This window comes from Clarias gariepinus, chromosome 3 (assembly GCF_024256425.1).
Source record: "Clarias gariepinus isolate MV-2021 ecotype Netherlands chromosome 3, CGAR_prim_01v2, whole genome shotgun sequence".
Taxonomy (NCBI): domain Eukaryota; kingdom Metazoa; phylum Chordata; class Actinopteri; order Siluriformes; family Clariidae; genus Clarias; species Clarias gariepinus.
Genome location: NC_071102.1, coordinates 9316225 through 9338505, shown reverse-complemented (window position 1 = coordinate 9338505; position 22281 = coordinate 9316225). Strand labels below are relative to the sequence as shown.

The window sequence follows — 22281 nt, the reverse complement described above, 5'->3', positions numbered from 1 at the left end:
GAAGACAAATACGAGAGCAGTCTGAGCCTTTTTTTTTCTTCCTCCAGACGAGGCAGCTTCCTGTGATTTTTTTTTTAACTCTACCCCCCTTTTCCACATCAAGCCCCTCCTCTTTCTCTCTTTCTCACTCTCCCTCCATCTTTGCCTCCCAGCAGCCCTCACAGCTGCAAGTTATAAGGTTGACGACTGTGCTGTGGCATACAAAGAGTGATGACAAATTGATTGCACCGCCGTGATGGAAAGAGCAAAGGAAAGATGGCAGATGATGGGCCTTGATTAGGAACTTTGGGAAATCCATTCCCCTGCAACCTTGAGCTTTGCATGCGAACGTTTTGCCCCTCGCCCGTTTTTTTTCCCTCCTTCTTTCTTTCTCTCTCTTCGTTTCTCTCGCTCACCCTCCCTCGTTCCCTCTTTTAAGTCGAGAAGACCTGCTCAGCCGTAGAAAAAGAAAAGTTGTTTTGCCAGCTTCATTAGTGTTCACCTAATTAGCTGTAAAACTGATGGATTCCTGACAGGCCTAATGATTGGAGATGACAAGCTCCGCACACTGTCATCCAGCCCAATTAGGTTTGCAGCTAGTTTGATGTAATCAAGTTGATATTACACAGTCCTCCATGCCTTTAGTCCATGCACTAACTCAATTTGCTGCTGCAGGTGACAAATGGGCCCAAGTACCTGCGTAATCACGTTGGCTGGGTGGAAATGGGCCGCTCTGAATGGCCAGAGCAAGAACAACAAGAGGGAAATATCTCCACAGCACCAGGCAAAAAAATAAAAAAATAAAAAAGAACCCCCACCACCAACAACAACGACATGTTGTTTACACGGGGAAAGGTGTTGCACACACTTTTATATCCTATATTCGTAGCAGAGTGTCCTATGACATTCTCTACTTTCCTTATTATCTCAGGCCATGTTTTTTTTTTTTTTTTTTTTTCCCCTAACACACTCTCACACACTGTGCTCTCTGTCTAGCCAGAGCATTTTTTTTCCCTCCTCCTCCCACAATGCCCTCCTCCATTCAAGAGCAGACAATAGCGTGTACACCGTGTTTTTTTGTTCACAGGCTTCAAAGCATCGCCAGACCAAACATATCAATTGTTTTGGGGAGCCTGGGAGAACATCAGGCCCTTCTCTCGCCCGCCCTTGTCCGTCTCAGTTTGCATTAGGTGCGCTCGAAAAGTAGGGGGAAGTACACCGAACAGGTCTTTACACACACCTGCGCCGAGACAGTGATGCATGGAGACGGAGTGCGTCGACGTCGGTCATTATGCCACCTTCGCTAAGATATTCAGCGTTCGGTTTTTATCGCACGGGCGTCGGGAAAAGTACACAGTCTGAGCGCGGCGTTTAGTACAGATAACTCTGATTCATAAAAAATATCTGGCTGCGTAACGGATGCGGTCGTGAACGCTGAGAGATGGATTGGAGAGAGCAAAAGGAGCTGATTTCTGTGATTTTAGAGGCTGGTTGATTGATTGCGGACGAGAAAGGAGGATTAATCAAACTCAGTATGAGTTCAGAGAAGGGAGGAAACCCCTTGGCTCACTTATGCACGATCATATGGAGAAACACAAGTTTGCATAAAAGTCCTCTCTCTGTCTCATACACACACACACACACACATTAATGGATACCGCAGATCTTACAGTAGTATCGATCCTTTTTTTTCACTATACACACACACATTCCTAAGAACGCCATCGGACATGGTGTAATACATGCCATAAAGCACATATGACACGTTTATAATGTCATAAAGACATTAGAATGAGAGAGCCTGAGAGACAGAGATCTATAAATGATTCATATATCCCATGGATACGTGTATTATTATAATAATTGTTATTATTATTATTTGTGCAGTTTTTTATTATTAGGTAGAAATTGTACAGGTTTTATTTTGTTATTATTATTATTATTATTATTTATTTTTTATTTTTCACTAAGACCGCCTGAACTCTCATCGCCATCATCATAAAGTAGCGTGTTTACTTTTTTTCTTCTCCCCTTTTCAATTTAATTACTCGAAGTATAATGAAACATGCTGTCTTAATTATGCTAATTATCCTTATTAAGAACTAGCACTGATTCCTGATAATCATATGCGTTATTAAGGAAAGAAGAAAACGATGGCATAAACACCGGTCTCCAAATTACCTCGAATTAGTCTGTGAAATTATAAAGGGATTCTTTTTTTTTTTTTTTTTTTTTGAAGCCTTGCAGTGGTAATTTTGCATATTTTTATATATCCGTCTTTCTTTAATTTATTTTTTATTCTTTTATTTATTTTTATTATTATTATTCCGTTGCACAGGGGAGTATCAGGGCTCGAGGTCTGCTTTTATAGCGATCAGCAGAACAGAAACTACTACAGTGGTAAAAGATGGTGAGATTGATTCAGATCAGAGAGGTATAGAGGTCTAGATTTAGGGGCACATCTTTAGGAATTTTTTTTTTCTTGTCTTTTCTTTTCCTTTTCTAGAATTCAGGTTACATGTGCGGTGCGACCAGTATGTGGATTTTATACGAAAATGGACGCATCGTGGTTCCGCTGCTGTGAAATTGGCCCATCTCCTCTCTTCACTGCCTTGTTCTTGCCGGTGGACAGTTGGCCCTGGCTGGGTGTCTGAGAGTGTGTGTGTGTGTGTGTGAGCGTGGATTATAGGACCTCACATTGCTCCAGCCCAAACCCTGTGCTCCCAGGCAGCCAACTGACACTATGATTAGTTATGGCCATCCTCTGCTTTTTACACCGCGAACACCGGCCGACAATCACAGGGGTTAAAGCAGAGAAGAGAGAGAGAGAGAGAGAGAGAATGAACGGGGGGGGAAAAGAATGAAGAAAAGAAAGAAATCAGGGAAGGGATGTGAGATCTGAATAGCAGCCAGCCAGAGGGAGGGAGAGAGAGAAAGAGAGAGAGAGATAGAGAGAGAAAAGGCAGAGAGCACGGTAAGTTCTCCTCCCCGTGGATCCACACCAGGGCTGATGGTTGATAAACAGATTTTTTTTTTCCCGAACCTTCCGTCATGGCTCCCATTAGCTTGACAGCTGTCAATTAGGACTGCCTTGGTCTCACGGGCTGCAGTTTATTGCAGGCGGTTGATGCTGTCATTTTCCTCACAGTTTCGCCTTGAGCGTTATCACGAGCACTGAAACAGTCAATAGCTGATGCATCAGCAGTTATTTCTTAAATTGGCTCACAAGGCTGCATCCTACCCTCATTTTTCCCCCTCTCTCTCTCTCTTTCTCAATGCTCTTTCTCTCTTTCCCTCTCTCTCCCTACTCTAACCCCATCCTCTCTTCTCTAAAGATTGTTTTGTGAAGAGATGACGATGAATTGCGACTGCAGCAGGGTTAGTGAGAGTGCAGGGAGGGCAGCGCCATGTGACTCCAAACTGTCTCTCTCTCTCTCTCTCTCTCTCTCACACACACACACACACACATACAGAAATAAACGTTTCTGTATTCAGATTTCTTCATTTGTTATTTGCTGGAAAACTAGCAATACCATTTCTAATATTCAGAGATATTGAAAATCACAAGAGAAGGCATATTTAGGAATGTCACGCTGCTCGGAATAGAAGGGGCATTTTTCATGCGCTTAGCATATTGACTATAGGGGGTTTTGCATGCTGTTTTAGGGTTGATGATGCGTCCCACTTTGATTTTGTGTCTGGTTTAGTATGAATCCATTTATCTTGTTAAGAATTAAAAAAAAAAAAAGGAAGAAAAAAAACCCTCACACACACGTTCACAAAATCATTAGATGGCTGGATGGGCAGAGTTACAGCATTCGTTTCATGTTTCAGGTTCATGTCATATCGCCGGCGAAACTATAAATCGAACTCTGACGAGAAATTATTTGTCGAACAAGCAGATTGTGTTTAAATGAAACTGGAATGACGTAAATGTTCATTTAGACGTTTTGGACCATTCGAGGTGTGACATATTTAATATTCATCCATACACATGCATGTATCTGTTACATTATAACATTTTAAAGTTACTGATTATATTAATTACTGTTCACGGATATTAGAGTTCATATAACATAGAATATAGCGGTTATATTTTTCCACGTTTAAATAATAGATATAAAAAAAAATAATAATAATCTGTTATTAATGATGTATTTATTTTGCATTAAGAATATACAGATAAAATGATTCCAAATAAAAGCACAGGTGTTAAGAGTTCTGATAGCAAGAGCAGTTTTGATCAGAGTGTTTATGAAATGAGATTTTATTTTTTAAAGAAATTATAACCGAAATGATGAGAGTGAAGACAACAATAAGCATGCAGCTCGATAGCTTTTATCCTTTTGCTTCTTAGATGTGAAAGATACAGAGCCTTCGTAGAAGTCTTCCTCATTCTTTCCGAGTCGGGGGCCAGCCCCTGTCGGCGCGTGATTCGCTGCTGACCACGGTGGGCGGGGTCTCCTCCTTTGCCGCAAGGAAGTTTGGGAGGAAACAGGAAATGAGAAGGCTTTCTCGGATCTGGGATCTGGGTTTCTTGCTCTGGGCCAGAGTTATTTTTACACCGGCCTGTACAGTAGAGTCGGCCGTGAGCGCCGCACTGCTATTCGATCAGCCTGAACTCTCGCTGACTGTATCCCTCTTTTTCGTTCTCTCCTCTGCTCCATTCTGCTCTCTTCACTTCACTCTTCCCAGAGCGATACTGTGGCCCTTTGTGAGTGTGTGTGTGTGTGTGTATATGTGTGTGTCAGGTCGTGTAGGATTGTGCAGACTCTGGCAGCTATGTAGGGGGATTAAATCTCTGTAAGAGTCCCAGTGTGCGCTGGTGAAATATGGCTGGGTGGAAGTAATCCCTGTCTGTGTTGTTGTCATGTAGAGGCGGGGATGGGGGGGGGGGGGGTGAGTGAGGAGAGACAGAGAGAGAAAGAGAGAGAGAGAGAGAATTAGGTGGGAAATGGGTGGTTATTGATGTACACTAGCGGGACTTTGTGTTGTATAACTGAAAGTCTGAGATTTCTTATGTATGAATGTATATGTGTTTACTTCAGTGCAGGTTCCTAACAGTATGACTGTACAAGCATATTGTGATAAATCACGAAATACACCAACGTTTTTCAAAGGTGTTCCCGAGGATCAAAAGAACTTACACATACATACACACTTTTGTTTGTTTAATTATTTTTTCCATTACAAGTAGCAGACATTAAAGTCAGAGCACATTGTTTTGTTTTTTTCAAAGATAAAAGGGCTTTTTTTGTTTGTTTATTTTTTTCCCCTTTTATTTAAAATAAAAACAAGCAATGATGTAGAAGCACAATGCGATTATGTAAGAAAAGCATATTGTGATGTATGTAAGCGAAGGAAAAACGCTTCACCGTTCAGCTCGGTGTTAAATAATATTTTAAGCATTACATATTGTAAGCGCTCAAGTAATAAGTAACACAATATGACTTCTGATTCATTTTGACCGCATGGATTCGTTCCAGGTTTCTCTTCTTTGCCTGGAAACTGACAGCCATCAGTCTTATATTCTGCATGTGCGTGTGTGGGTGTGTGTGGGTATGTGTGGGTATGTGTGTGTGTGTTACTCTCGGGCTACTTTTTGATGGCGGTGCTGGTGATGAAAGGCAGGGCTGAGAGGGAGAGGGAGAGAGGGGCCCTGGTAATCAGGGCCAGCCTGGACCCTGACATCCTTCTCCAGCCTGACAGGCCTCTTCCTCCTCTCTCCACACTACACAGGGCGAGTAAGAGAGAGAAAGAGAGAGACTCAAAAATGGCTGTATGCTCTTTTTCTCCTCTCCTCATGTCCTGATCAGTCTCAGATGCTGGGAATTACCCACCCCCTTCCTCAGTGTTGTGTGTGTGTGTTTTTTTATTTTTTTTTTATTTAATGAGTTGAGAGGAAGAAAGGGGACAGGGGAAAAGCAGGGGGTGTTGTTAACTCTAGCGGGGGGTCCGTGCTTCGTGTCTGTGTGTGTGTTTGCGTTCACTGTAACCTGTAGGTGTGTATTAGAAAAGCTTTATGGCGAATGATGTATGCTTTCCTGCGTGCGATGTCACGTCATTGTTTCCTTCCTGTATCTGTTTTCGTGTCCTCTGAGTAATTTTACATATGATCATGTCAGTGTATGTGTGTGTGTGTGTGTGTGTGTGTGTGTGTGCGTGTTTGTGTTTGTGTGTGTCAGCCAGCGGGCGGCCGAGCATTCTCCACGCCTAGGCAGAGGCAGGCAGGTGTGAGAAGCCGAGAGTGAAAGATATATAGCGAGAGAGAGAAGGGGGTAGAGAGAGGACGAGACGAGAGAGGAAGTCTGTTTTATTTTATAACGCGGGCCTGTTGCTAATTAATGTTTCTTGGTAGGATTCTGTCGGAGTTGAGTAATGTTTTTGATCTTTATGCCTGATAACTGCATACCTAATGAGATTTCAAAGCTTCTCGAGATGTGTGTGTGCGCTGCTCCCCGCAATTATTGACAGATGCCTTTTCTTCGCCATTGGCTCCGGCACCATAAATCCTCGGGCTGTAATGAGCTTGAGAAGTGCCACCCTGCCAGTGAGCTAATGAAAGGGAGCGCGAGAGGCGGGGGCACGAGGGGGATCACGCTTCCCTGACACATTTTTTTCTTTAAATGCACTCTGCAGATGTCAGGCCCCCACCGCCAGTGTGTTAAAAAAGAAAAGAGAGTGAGTGTGAGAGAGAGAGGGAGAGAGAAAGAGTAAAAAGAGGTGGAAAAAAAAGCAGAGTGGATCCTCAGTTAGAGGAGAGAAGGGATGAGTCGAGAGTTTCGGCTGGCGACGAGATCGGGTTTCGCTCCCGTGTTAAGGTCATTCGTCTGCGTTACATAGTTTTTTATTTGAAATAGTAGGCGCGATGTTGCCAAATTCGACTTTGATTGATACGGCTACACTCTTGTTGCCATTTTTTTTTTTTTTTTTTTAAGGATCATCCTTTTTTTTTCCCCCGTAGATGAAGCCTGGATGATAAGGGCAGATTGGAAAGTCAGAACGCACAAAGCATTTATTTGTTCTTTTTCCTCACTTTACGACTTTTACGACAACTGAGAGAGAAAAAAAAGGGAAGGGTGAAAGAAAGAAAGAAAGAAAGGAAGAAGGAAAGAAAGACAGAGAAAGAGAGAAGAGCGAGGCGCTCCATGCCAAACAGTCGATTTCCTCTGCTCCTCGGTACGGTCATACATCACGGAGCCGCCCTTCTCTCCTGACAGAATGACGTGTGTCATTTATCAAACCGGCCCTTGCCAGGGAGCCTAGTGTTAGGGGCTGTCTCCCCCTTAGAGAGGAGTCACAGCCTCCACGCCTCTGAAGGAAGAAGGGGGGGGGGGGGTAGTTAAGGGAGGGCGGGATCCAGTAGTTCCAGTAATAATGCCACTCAGGCCTCCCACTTTTCCCTTAACCCCTGTGTGTGACAGGGGAAAATATTCCACCCAGGATCAAGTGTGTGTGTGTGTGTGTGTGTGTGTAGGCTGGTAATATATTGCTGAACACTGATGTTTACTGATGATGTTTATGATGTATGAGAGAATACAGGTTTGAGAGGTTAAAACAAGACAAGGATAAGAACTTCCTGTTCCGTAAATGTATCCAGGTGTGTGAGTGCAGCTGCTGTTAGCATGCGACAAGGCTCACGGAATAAACAATGCAGTGTTTTAAATGTTATGGCGGTTCATTTAAAGCACTGAAACTTTCTCGTATCTCTGGTGTCCTTGGGGCCGATCCGCTTCTGGAAGAGGGGATTTGTTGTAACCCGGTAAATAATTGTTGACCGTCGGATGGTCTGGTTTTGTTTTGATTTGTTCATGTCTCACGTTTCATTAAAAGTTTCCTTAAAAAAAAAAAAAATCTTGTTTTAACTATTCTTAACAACACCTGTTTGTAATATAGATCTTGGACAATATTTGGGAATTTTTTGGGAATTCGGTTCTTGTCAGTGGACCTCAGACCTTTGATTCCAACTGTGTGTGTGTGTGTGTGTGTGTGTGTGTGTGTGTGTGTTTGGGGAGCAAGTAGTGTTAGAAGAACCTGACATTGTGTGTTTGACCATGTGACCTGGCTGGTCCCCATGGGGACGACTACTTAAAAAAAATAAATAAATAAATAAATTCTAGATTTCCTTTCGGTTCCAGATGTTTAGGTCCATTAATGCGTAACTGGATTAATAGTGAAGTCAAAGTCCTGACCACGATAGTAAGACAAAGATGCGTGTGTATTCGCCATAAGACAGCTGCGTGTATATTCTTGTATCTTACGTGTGTTTGTGCGGCTCGTTCGCCCTAACGAGACGACACGTATCAGTCAAAACCCGACACCCTGTGCCCTCTTTTTCTTTCTCTTCCTCTCTGCGCTGCTCTCTCTCTCTCTCTCTCTCTCTCTCTCGCTGCCTCCTGCCGTCTCTCAAGGGGCCTACACGAGTGAATCGGTGCTCTCTCGCTTTCCCATGATTCAAAGGAGCATTACCGAAGATGGATGCTCCTTAAAAAAAAAGAGATGGATGATGGATACAGGCCTGGCCACGTCATTCATCATTTTGAATATTATTTAGACTGGCCGTGTAAAGCTGTAACCTGAGCCGTGTGTGTGTGAAGGGCTGGGCGGCGGGATGAATGTGTGTGTGTGTGTGAGCGTGCATGTGTGCGTATGTGTGCGAGGAATTGGTGGGGGGGGCTTTGCTAGGCCAGGACGCGGGCTTCCTCTGATGGATGGGGACAGCTCTCGTCTTGTTTGTTACTAGATACCAGAGGAGCCACAATCACTCGCTTAGTCCCTCGCTCCCTCTCAGGAAAAAAAAAAAAAAAAACCTCCTTTGCCTGAAAAGGCTTAAAATAAAAGTGGAAAAGAGGGCGGGAGAGAGGGACGAACCACAAAGTGAGTTTGTTTATCATAGCCACAGTTCCATAACCTTGGTAACCTCACTTTTTTTTTTTTTTCTCGTCCCCTAAGTTGCGTCGCTGACACGTTTTTTCGTCGAGGTCGTTAATTTTTTGGACGGCCCCTCAGGACGGAGTGACCACTGTCGTCATGGCGGCGGAAGGAACAAGAACAGCTGGGCTTCATTAGGAGGAAATGAAGTCGACCTTTAGAAAACACACACACATATATACACACACACACACATTTGTGGCACGCTTGATGCTCTAATGACACGTGAACCTGAGCAGCAAGAGTGCCGCTGTTCAAACCTAGATCACGTTCAGTCGATATACCAGAACACACATGTGCGCGCACACTCACACACACACACACACACACACACACACATTCACACAGAGACAGCTGGATATACTGTACTGTAGGATACGTGTGCATGTCTTAGATTTACCCAGGCTCAGAGGACTCCAGTCTCGAACCTTAACGCCGCTGCGGTTCTGTCGAGATGTATGAGCTATTACAGGCCTGATTGTATTGCGTAGCATCTGATTAATTGTTTTGCTTTGACTCATGCATTGCAAGCTCATTGTGGGATATTGTGGGTGTTCTTGGATCCATTGTTGTACTTGTTTCCCAGCGTCTAAAACATTCCCAGCATATGACAAACTATGCTGCCCTATGACACACTCGAAAATCTTTAAAGAGACACTCCAGTGTTTTTCAACCTGAGCCTCCGTCTAGGGACGGACTAAAACTTCCTGTACCGAGCATTAAAATGAAAAAGACCAACCTGTTGATTTGATATTCGGGTTATAATGAAAGCCTCAGGGCGGTTGTTGTTGTTTCGGTGTAGAACGTTTTCATGCATTCTTCATGTTTTTTTTTATATTTGCACTGTATGTTTATTTTTTTCCCCCTTTGATGGATGCTACTCGTTCTTTGGGATGAATTTCTAATTACAATAATATCAGCGTCTGAACATACTTCTAGCATGAGCTCATATGAATACCACCGAACTTTAATCGCAAATTCAAAAAAAAATGAAAGAAAGAAAGTTGGAGTTATTGCATGTAAAACGACATAAGGGCTGCTTTACGCGGAAATCCTCTCATGTTTTTTATTCATTGCCAAAGTTCTCCACGTTCTTGTTCACGGGTCCAGTAACCAGGTTATCGACTCGTTTTTCAGGACAGGAGGTCACGCCCGAAGGCCCGTTAGTGGTTAAATGCGACACAGGAGTTAGATAAAGGTTCAGGTTGGAAAATGGTGGCGTATCTCTTTAAGGTTAAGAGAGCACTGTGGGAAAATCTGTATTAACGCTGGGCCGCGCAGGCCGAGTCTCTAGCGAAGTGGCTGCTGATGCGGCGCCAGAGAGATGGCTCAAATCCCACCTTTATGAAATCTGATGTGTTAGAGACACAGAGAGAGAGACGGAGAGAGAGAGAGAGGGAAGAAAAACTTGTGTTAAGTAGAGTAAGAGCAGGACATAGGTTGAAAAAGGTTGTTTTGTTTTTGCATGCTCTTTTCCCCCTTTCCTTGTCCCCCCTGTCCCTGCCTTGTTCTCTCTCTCTCTCTCTCTCTCTCTCTCAGTTTTATAGCAGGAGACATGATTTATTGTGGCCATCCATCTTTGGGTCTCATCCATCACCTCCTGGTTGCTAGGCAATCATGGCAGCAGCTGTTTGCTTTGACTCAGACAGAGGCGCTGTCAATCAAGGCAGGCAGGTGAAAAGCATTAGAAACACGCTATTGTCAGACGGAATAATTAATCAAAGGCAGGAAAGATAATTAAAAAGATATGACCCTTGCTAGCACTTGCTCGGGGTTGTCGGCGCAGGGAGGGGAAAGGGAAGAAAAAAAAAGGAGAAGAAATAAAAAACGACGGTACGGAGGATAGGAAGGAAGCGGAAGAAGGGGAAGGCACTGGCGTGTCGCATGTCCTCTCAGTCGCTCACTTTGTCTTGCTCGTCTCTCCCTCTCTCTCTCTCTCTCTCTCTCTCTTTCTCAGTTTCTTCTCTCCTCCTCGTGACACAGTGAGAGAGTGGAGGCAGGGAAGATAAAGCTCACTCACTCCGTCACTGGCCCAGGTTGTAATTAATTAAAAAGAGATCGGGGGAGAGAGCAAGAGAAGAGGGAGAAATAATAAAAGGGCTGGCTGAGCAGATGAGCGAGAGAGAAAGATAGACAGAGAATGAGAGAGAGAGAGAGAGAGAGAGGTGCACATGAAAGGATAGAGTGCCTCTCTCTGATATGAGCAAATGCTACAAACGCGATCTTTAAAGTGTTCCTCTTCAAAACCCATGTCGCTTGCACGCTTGCATCTGTGTGTGTGTATGTGTGTGTATGTGTGTGTGTGTGTGTGTGTGCTCTCCAACTTCCATGCACTGCCTCGGGCTTACATGTCGGTGTGCCTTCTTTAAGTAGAGCTCAAGATGTCTCTTTTGAAATACACACACACACACACACACACACACACACACACACACATATAAATGTTATTCAGGGAGTATTAATGCTATCACCAGTGTTTATATACAGCCTGTGGCTGCGTCTCAAACCACCTACTTACTGTATGTAGTAAAATAACCTACACACAGTCCAGATCCTCTCCCATCATGCACCTCAACAGGAAGACGAGGGACTCGCAGCAGTTAATAGACATAACTAAGCATGGCAGGTAGAGTCGGGGTTGGTAAGCGCCGTCTCTTTAGCGCTATACACTTTAGTTATAAATGAACAGAACTGATGATTCATTTAGCTGTGACTTAAGCACTTGTTCATTAAACCTACGAACTGTTAATAACGCCTGGATTAAACATCGGCTCAAACACAGCAGTCGGCGATCCATACGAGACGGAACTGAGAATAAACCTTCAGTCAGAGGAGACTTTCGTTCCGTGCGTCCTGGAGTGAGAAAGGGAAGCAAAAACACTATTATTAGTTTGTTTTTATTTATTTATTACCGCGACCCTAAAAGCGAGAAAAGTATACGGTATGAACCTGATCTTTTGGAAACACTAAATGATACTTCGCAGACTTTGAGCTGCTGTTCAGTACCGTAGACACAACGTCACAGGTTAGAACATAATGAAGCGTTCAGATCAGAGATGGCCGCGTAGCATTCTGCCTTCTCCAGAAATTTTAACTATCAGCCAAAATCAATAGCATTTAATGAATAGTGTTCGCTTGAAAAACTGCTAAACCTTTAAAAAACATGATATTTCTTATTGAAGCAGTTAAAACTGCATAGCTCAAAACATAAGATATCACAAGATTCACTTACATGCGATTACGACCATAATAAATATAGTATAAATATTATGAAAACCAATGATAAACAAACAAACAAACAAGTCTTTTATATGTAAATAGCTACAGTTCCAAAATATTCGTTCACAACACCATTTTGGAAAATTGTTCCAATCACTGGCATTTTTTTACATGACTGGCTCATATTCATGTTCATTCATTCTCTGATATATATATATATATATATATATATATATATATATATATATATATATTATTATTTTATTTGCTGATATTGGCCTGATAACAACCTGGATCACCGCCGCCTTCTTTTGAGTAATTGAGACTCAGATTAAACCAGTTCAGTTTTTTATAACCATGATAGAGGTTCAAGTCAAACCGGGACTTTTGATTGCACAGTTATGTGAGTTAAAACGTCCTTCATCCCCTGCTATACTTATCCCAGTGTTTCAGGTAAAAAGTTTTCTCAGTACGCCCGAGAGGGTCTGCTTCATGTCTGAACTGCTGGCCTCCCAGGAACTCCGTTAATAACCCAAACTTGTGGAAATCACTTGGAGCGAGGTCAGGACTGTACAGGGGATGTCGCAATCACTCTTGGTGTATTTCCTGTAATGTTAAAATGCTGTTGGTGGATGATTTTGTCCGATGCATTGCTTCTGCATGTTGGTCATGAGTTTATCCAGAATGGAAAGAATGACCGCACTGGGCTCTGAGACACCACAGCCGGGATGGTCACCCACGGACGTACGGCCTTCTTTAAAACATTTGCAAAGATTCAACAACAATTCATTCCGGCTAAGAGTCACATCACAGTACCGCGCTCTTAAACATCACCCGTAAACATTAATCGGTTTTACACCTTCATTTTACAAGAGGTCCCTGTTTGACTTGAACGGCCCTCATGCAATAACTTAACATTAAATACAATAAACTCCCGAGTGACCGTGATGTTTCAGTTCCGGATACAAATTTACAGTGTACGCTATTAAAGGTGGAAAAAGACCAGTTTCTTCCTTAATCCGAGTGTGTGTATGTCTCCTGAAGGTAATAATAATACGTGATCTTCGTACAGAAGAGTCGCATTTGAAGCAGAGGCAGCATTTCAACCCGCTAAGCCGTGCCACCTACGCTGGGACGTGAACCGGAGAACGCTTTGATTAAAAAGTATTTAGTTTCCTGGTTAGGATTGCATACATATCAAGCTGCTGATTTAAATAAAGTGCAAAAAAATGGCTTCCTGTAGCTGTGCGTGTGTGTGTGTGTACGTTTTACGTCTTCAGTATTTTGAATCAGATGATTTGTGAGCAAGTTTAAAATAGTGAAGGAAAACAGGAAGTAGGCTAAGCGTGTGGTGTGTGTGTGTGTGTGTGTGTGTGTGTGTGTGTGTTTAATTTGTGGTAAAAAATTAGAGCAGATAAGATCGACACTTCACTCTGACACACCTGTGACAGCACTATGTGAGCAACTTTTGCATTTTATTTAATTTTATTTTTACATTTGCATGTCTTGTTGAATTTTTCGATAAAAATTACACATCACACCGGAGTTGTCACAAATTCAAACGGCAATTTCTGCATTCCCGTTTCCGTCCTTTGATATTCAAATTGAATTGGAATGGTGACATTTGTTTTGACAGTCCTATATGTGTGTGTGTGTGTGTGTGTGTGTGTGTGTGTCTTTGCCGGGGTCCATCCAAAATGACAACAGTCTCTTTTCTACTTCCTCCGAGTCTCTCAGGTAATATGAGGTCATGTTGCCTCTAGCAGCAGGTCTCCCTTGGGTCTTTTTTTTCCCGCTCTCTCTCTCTGTCCTTCTCTGTTCCTCTCTCTGCCTCCCTCTCTAATTCTCTTTCCCTCCTTCTCTCTCTCTCTTTTACACACACGTCATGTTTTCTCAGGGCTACCTCAAAAGACGAGGACCCGAATCTCACGTTTCTGTTAAGTTTTAGTACGGCTTGTCTCTAAACACGTGCCCTGTCCTTGTTGTGACTGCAGATGGGATCAGAGTGTGTGTCAGGAGCTTTTTCCCTTCCATGGTCAAAGGTGTAAGGAGTGTTTGTCAAACCGTTATCTAATAGACGAGTCACGTTGATCCGCATGCACAGGTGCAGAATTACTGCCAGTCAAAACAGGGCAGGACGATCTTTTAAGTTTAAAAAAAAAAAAGTTAGCCTTGAAGGATGACATTGAGCAATGTCTTTACTGTGAAACACATCTCTTGATGTCTTGATGATGTGTTTAACAGTTCTATGTTAAATTGTCCCAGGATGCACCGCAGCGATAGACTATAGTAGAGAGAGCGATAGTCACAGACTCGGCTTGGCTAGTTAGTGATCCGTGAATTGATAAGACGATGGTTTTGAGTATGGTTTTAGTGTAAACGCTGATTCATCTGGCTGAGTACGGATACAGATGTTAAAGAGCTGGACAGATAAAAGGACTAAGCGCGTTTTTCGCGATAAAGCCCCGGAATCATTTCTGAGAATACTCGACCCCAAAGTCTGGTTCATCTTAATCAGTGAGAACACAATCGTTCCGCGCTCGGGAACCGTGCCAGGGCATGGATCAAATCAGATATGAAAAACAATCGTACCTGAGAATGGAAGTAGATGGCTGTTCAGACGTGACATCATCATTGCCGTCTGTCTCCTCTGAAATCATAATGCGCACCTAGCACACGCCAGGAAGTTCCTTGTTCTCTTCTTCTCCTGTGTTTAATCGCGGCTCACAAACCAAATTAGTGCATACTGCCCCCTGGTGCATCGGAGAACGTAAATACTCACGCGGACCTAAAAACAAAGTAAAGATGATAGCCACTAATGAGGTAGTAGGTAGCCAAACATTATATTAGGTAATTTGGGGAAAAAAGTTACAAGATGTCAACGACTATTTGTTAAAAATCTCCTCAGGATATAATTCAAATTAATATAAAAAATGATATGTCCAAAAGCCGCTCAGATATACCGCATGCAAGGTTGTTCTGCTGCATGTTATACTTATTATGCGTCCCAGGGTGCTTTTACACTACAGTCCCAGAACACTTGCCCCCGCCCCAAGTTTGGGAGGTGTGTATAATATGAACACTCATGTTTCGTGCCCAGGCATGGATAAGCCTACCTTTCTTATGTCTACTTGAAAAGGTGGTCTTGAGTACAGTACAGCTCGAATCAAATAAGAAAGCTGTCTCTGTGAGCATGCAGCAGTCTTATTCTCTGAGCTACAGAACCATAACTGAAAGGGTAAAAAGGGACGTGACAAGGGCACTCTTGACATTTTTTTCGAAAATATAATTTGGAATAGCGTGTACATGTGGAATGTACTCCCTCGTACTGCCCCCTGGTGTATCGGAGAGCGTCAATACGCAAGTGTACTCGGATAAGCGATTTGTCTTGTTTTATGAATGTTTGAAGAACCTTCACAAACATTTCTTCAACAGTGTTTTTATCTTGTACTTTTTCTCCGTTGGAATGTTTTAAATCCATCGGAAAGACAAATGTTAATTTGTTTTTGTCTAGCTGGGAACACTGTGTGAGAAACACTCCGAACCAAACCATTAGTTCATGTTTTCAGAACATCACAAAAGCACCTAACCTCAAAACCAGCTAAACACTAGTTTTACTAAACATTCTAAAAAAAGGATTTTCTGTTAACCGAGTAGTTTGCAGACAAGCAGAGATCTTTTTCCAAGTCTTTTACTGACATTTAAATGTGTAATTGTTTATATTGGATGCAGGTGTAAAATAATCTGCTAAGTATTCCTGCACGTTTTCTATTAAGTAATGAGTGTAAAGTGCAATTTATGGGTTTAAATGGCTTAAGTGTTTAATCTCCTGTTCAGCCAAAGTGCTGAACATGGATTTAATTGATCCATCGCCTTTTCATGAGCTTAAAAATGTCATCCTGTTTCGAGAAAAGTCTTGCTGGTAAAGTCGTACAGCAGCCATCAAATACTATGGTAAAGGCTGCAGCCCGTGTATTGCTCAAAAGATGCCAGCTTTTCTGATGAATATGAAGTCAAAATGGGAATTTTGATTGCGCAGAATAACAGAAAATAAAAGCTACCTTTATTCCTCTATATAATCCCCTTCTACACTAATGCACTCATCCCAGTGTTCCACTAGTTGGATACTATCAGGGTGGAAAGTTCTCTCAGTAATCAGACTGCCTGCTTCATGTCTGAAACGCTGGCCTCCCAGGAACTCCTTTAATAGCCCAAACATATAGATAAGGCATGGAGCGAGGTCAGGACTATACGAGGGTTGTGGCACTAACTTCCAGCCGTGCATGTGGTACTGTGTTTATAAAGGATTGTGTGTACAGTTCCCACGGACAAATATGTCTCTTGTGCAAGTTGCGTGTCTCGAAAAGTTGATTTTCAAAGCCCAGATGTGGAACGACCCACGGTGTTCTTTAAAATGCTCGTACTATTCAGATGTTTTACTGCGGCTAGGAATCTCATCACCATACTGTCTTCTGTAATCGTCAATCGGTTTTACCCCTTAATTCATATGAAATTTCATCACAAGTCCCGGTTTGACTCATAATTAGCCATGGGATGATGTCAAGCGCTGGTGTAGTATTTCTAGTTCATCGAGTCAGATATGGCCTTGAAGACTAAAAAGCCAATGCTTTGGACCATGACCCAGTCCATTCATTACCTCCTTTACAACTCCTGTCCCACCCACACACACCTACTATATATATACCTACTATATATCCTATACTCCAGCTCAAACATTTACAGAAACTCTGGAATTCATCCTGCTTTATTACCACAGAAGTTTTCAGTCCCTGGGTTATAGTTCCATAAACATTACTAACCTCTTATTCAGGTAGACATGCTTTTCCTGGAGCAGGAACTGCTAAGGTGAGACATCCTGAGATGTGATTTGTCTAGTCGCTTTAGCACTAGTCTAGTACCCGACCCAGCATTTATCGCACTAAATCAAAAATATTAATGCAGTGTATTTTGTACCCACATGGACTGATGGATCATTAAAAAGGCACTTAATTAACATGACATTTGTCATACCCTTTTCTTTACTTTACTTTAGAATATATTTAACACCGAGACAGTTATTTACAGTCTACTTAAAAATAATGCACGAAGTCGTGTTGATTTCTCTTTCACCACCCGCCTACTTTATCCACCGGCGCACTTTTATGACACACTCATCCTCACTTCCTGATGCGTAGGGAGTGGATGTCGCTCCTGACAAGGGCCTCACTGTTTATGAATTCCTCCGGCCACAGGATTCTCCGAGGAAAAATAAAAAAAACGTGTGTATGCCAGGGTGTGTCTGAGTCTGTCTGTACCATCTTAGCATTTAAAGTGTATTAAATATGTCTTGTGCATGTCTGAGTCATTCCTATGAGTGTGTGTGTGTGTGTTGGTGGAATGTAGGAGGCAATAAATCACTCAGATCAATTGTGGGTTGTGTTATGGAATTCCAGACGGGAGCTGGCTGCGGTGTCGGCCCTCGGAGTGCACAGCTGTCTCCGAATGTCCACTGGTGTCCAAGCACACATTCTCCCTCGCAGTCGTTACACACTGTTGATGCAGATGCAGGTGTATGAGTCAATGGGAACGGAAGGGTGTGACAGAAAGTGATATAACCTCACAGCGCAGTTCTTTACAGCATCTGGTTGTTGTATAAGAAGACATTCAGAGACATTATTGTAGGGGCTTTGATTATCCAATCATCCAATAAATGCAGAAATACAGATTTTTTTAATGCATTTTTTAACAATAAAGTAAATATAGTATTATCTAATGCAAGGCAGTAATATAATAGAGGATGTGGTGCATTATTTTTTTTTATCTTTTTTTTTTTATGTCACAGTTACCATGACATCACTAGGTGTAAATAATATCTATAAATTGATCTAAAAGCTAACCATCAAGATATGCAATGCAACATGACATCATGCAACCTTTACCAGGGGTCAAGGTCAGTCGAATTCTAGTGCACGATAACATTTTTTTTAAATTTAAGGAACAATAAGCTAGACCGCATTTTTAAATGGCTTCAAAAAAAAGCACAGAACAAAAAAAAAAATAAATAAATAAATAAACCAAGCCTTTCTCTAACATTCTCTAGTGTTCTGATTGCATCCATATCAAGTAGCGCTGGAGGAGAAGACACAAGATAGACTAAGAGCGACAGATTCACCATCCTGTTTGTGTGTGTGTGTGTGTGCGCGTGTGTGTAAGGTTGGAGGGACTGCGGTTGCTTTCTTCGCTTATCGCTCGATCGTGACACAGGGAACTGCGCTACATTAATACCTGCGATAGAGACTGTCTGCCTCGCACCTCTCTACAATGCAGATAAGCTTCAGCAGCGCAGGATTATCAACACAGCCTCACTCTCGCTCTGTATCTCTCTCACACACTTACACTCACGCTTTATTTATTGTTTAGAGGCACCGGGTAAAAAAAAAAAAAAAAAGGAGATGGAAAAGGTAGTGTGTGTAGTGTGAAAATGGTGCAGATTGGATTATTAGAGGCAGCGGATGAGAGAATTGCTTTTATTATAGTAAAGTATAGTAAAGTGTTGTGCTTTTCTTTTTTTTTTTAAATAGCCAGAGGATCTGTATTTTTGCTCTCACTTGCTTTTCCTGCTTATTTAAAATAAGATAAGTTCGTGTGTTTATGAATTCAGCGTAATATGTCTTTCTGCTCTTTCCACATTAGTCAGGGATGTTAGAAACAAGATCGAGTGATACGTCCCAGTTGTGTTCCCCTCGCTCTTTGTAGTGTGCCGAGTGCATACGTGTGTATTTGATTACCATTGTGTGTGTCTGCGTGAGTGTGTGTGGGGGGTTATTTGAGGAGTACAGCTTTACCTCGGTTTTCGCAGCCCCCTGTGGAGCTTTATCCTGCTCACACAATACTAGGTGGTAACACTTCCTCATCCTTACTGCATCACCGATTTGTGTATGTGTGCGGGTGTGTGTGTGAGAGTGTGTATGCACGATGGGAGTATCAACACACCAATACACAAACGGGCAAGTGTACAAACATGGGAAAGCACACACACACACACACACACACACACACACACTTTAATTGGGTTGCGAGAGGTTAATGGTCTTTCTAAGCCTAGGCCCTTAGGGTGTGTGCAAACGGCAGTTTAAAAGCTTGTACATCTAAACATGAGCTTTTAGTTCTGAAGGGCTTTGATGCAGTCTCTTTCTCTCACACACACACATACACACACACACACACATATATACATGCATGCACACTAGCCTCTCCACCCCATACACTCATGCAAGGCAGTTTAACGCCCAGTGCCTCAGGGATCACTCTTAGGCCCGCTCCGCTTTCGTTCATGCGGCCTTGCGTGTTAATGAGATAATTAAACGCGGCGTCCTTCTTCCTGTTATATTTCAACAACCCCCTCCCCTCCTCTTCTGTCGGACAGCAGGATCAGGCCAGGCCTTTGAAATGGATACGCTATCATTTCCCAGCGCAGGCCCGTGGCCTAACGGCCCCCAAGCGTTCCGGGACAGGAGACCCAACGCTGATGAGCTCCGGAGCGCCAGCAATCCATCATTCACCAAGATTTTTACAAATCCTACAGCGAAATAAAATATCAAAGACGTTCGAACACGTATATTTTAAAGGGCCCCGTGTTGCTTTTCAACGTCAAGCCATGCGTTTAATCAGCGAGACGCAAGCCGAGCCCGAGTCGTGTTACTTATTTGGAATGCTCAATCATACTTGAAATAAGCCCATCCTTATAGGTCTAAAATTAAATGTTGATGACTATGTGCTAGAACGATGTTGCATTAATTAGTTCATTTTCCAGATCAGCGGACATGTGCAGAGAATGCCTTTTTTAACCTCTAGGTGATTCGCAGGGGAGAATGATAAAAATCCTCCTCGAGAAGATTATAGCAGGAGGGACCGTCTTGTGTGCAGCAGAAACGGAACGCAAAGATCGTTCATGTAATTAGAACTGCATGAATAATAGCAATAACAATAATAATAATAATAGTTTGTGGTTGTAGGTTTAGGTTTAGTAGTTACATTTCTTCATAAACTTTTTTTTTTTTTTAAAGCTTTTTTTCCCTCCTGAAATCACATGATTCATCTTCGACATAATTTGTTCCCAGAAAAGCGCGAGTGTGTGCGACATCCAGCTTTCTGGAATTGTAGTGTCTTAATTACGCATCCTGTTTACATCCTACTGCGTTTCATTTCAGCACGTAGCACACACAAAGCGAGCCCGCTCTCTCTCTCTCTCTCTCTCTCTCTCTCTCTCTCTCTCGCCTCCAGCTCTCAGACCACCTCTGTAGTGATTGCTACTTATAGGGTCAACTCTTGTACTTTAACTCCCCCCATCCCTTTTACACACACACACACACACAGACACACTCCTAACCTTACCCCTAACCCTAACTTTCATACTCTCTGTAGGCTAATTCACACAGCCATAAATAACCGTCCACGGCGACTTTTACATCTCTGTCAAGCTGGCATGCTGGAGCTGCTTCACATTTTTACTGTCGCGCATTACAAGAGTTACAAGAGCCATTCTCCGCGTAATGGTGGAACCCATACATGAGAGAGAGAGAGAGAGAGAGAGAGAGAGAGAGAGTTTGTGATTGCTCCGAGATAATGCTGCACTCTCTTTTGCATTCCTTTTTCCTTTTAATCTTCTCCTCATCTTCCAGCCTTCGACCCTTCATCTTGTTACGTGCGTCTCTACATCCGCACGAGTCATTCCTTGTTTCGAGACATTTCGTGGAAATGCAACAAAAATTAGTTTAACGCACCAGCGAGACGTTTTCTTCGGCACCTATTAAGGGTGCACTCTTAACATTACAGTACGCGCGTGTGTGTGTGTGTGTGTATGTATGTGTGTGTGTGTGTGAGACTGCCATGTCCGAGGGCGGTGCCGCTATCCACGAAGGCTTCTGATTGCTGATTTTTCGTGTTGCACCATTAGCCGAGGAAGGTTTGTGTGTTTACCAGTGCAGGCAAAGCACTGTGGACGTTAATGTGTCCTGCCGTGGTTTATGAGGCATTCAACTCACACATACACACACCCACACCCACGATAAACTCAGTAAAGGCGATCGAGCAAGCGCACGCACACTCACACACACACGCATTTCACCCTCTGTGGTGGTGGTGGTAGTATAGTCTTTTTTTTATTATTTTTTTTTTTTTTATTAGATGCATCTGTTTGTCTCTCTCTAGGATTTCCTAGAATTAGAAATCGGCCATATTTGACTTGGGCGTCTCTTCAAGTCCATTTGTCTCGTGCCTTTTCCCTGGACCCGTGTCGCAGGTCCATTTACTGTTCATTAATGTAAAGTGATTGAGCAGAGTTGATGACTAGTACGGCGGAATCAGAGACGCAACGGCGTCAGCCGGCGGTGCTGCAGAGAATCTCTTCCCTCTGCAGTGGGTGACATTTTCATATCTGACTCGCACCCTGCTCTCTCTCTCTCTCTTCTGTTTCTCTCAGTCATACCTACTCCTTACTTGTTTCTGTTACAGTTAGACAATATGGAACACTTGGAAGACTTCCCAGTGCACAAATGCATTACGATTGCATTTATCCAAAGGGTTTGTACAAAAACTATGCATTAGCAGTGTACAGCACTGGTATCTGAAAATCAGGGTTAAGATTGGGAATGTAAACGATTTAAAAAACAAACGTTTAAAAAAAAGTAAATAAATCAGATAAAGGATTAATATCCCATCAGGGACGCCTAGATTTTCCAGCGACTCTTGTAGATCTGATATTTAGCCCCACACGTGATAATTATTTTTTTTAAAACGCATTACACAGTTGCTCAGTGTCTCTCAACCAACTATAATCATGCTAAAAAATATTTATCATGATCAGAGTATACTGCTCAGTTCTAGCTTGAGTATTGTGCAATCTTGCAAACAACCCAGTTTTTACTTCCTGGAACAACAGATTAAAGTAACTTGGCACCTTGAATGGTAAATTATTCATTAATCTTCTACAGTGATTATCATGTCCTGTACAGGGCTGTGTGGGCGTGGAGGGTATACCAGGAGTCAGGGGGGTGCAAGCTGGGGGACAGAAGACAGGACACACACATGCAACAGGCAATTTGGGAACACCAGTTAACCTAATCTGCATGTCTTTGGACTGTCGGAGGAAAC

At 42.7% G+C, this 22281-nt stretch overlaps 1 protein-coding gene across 2 annotated transcripts in view; it reads left to right on the top strand.

Moving 5' to 3' along the window:
* Window positions 1-22281, top strand: part of tshz3b (teashirt zinc finger homeobox 3b) — a 43610-nt gene that overhangs the window by 3554 nt on the left and 17775 nt on the right. The gene's annotated exons all lie outside the window — the stretch shown is intronic.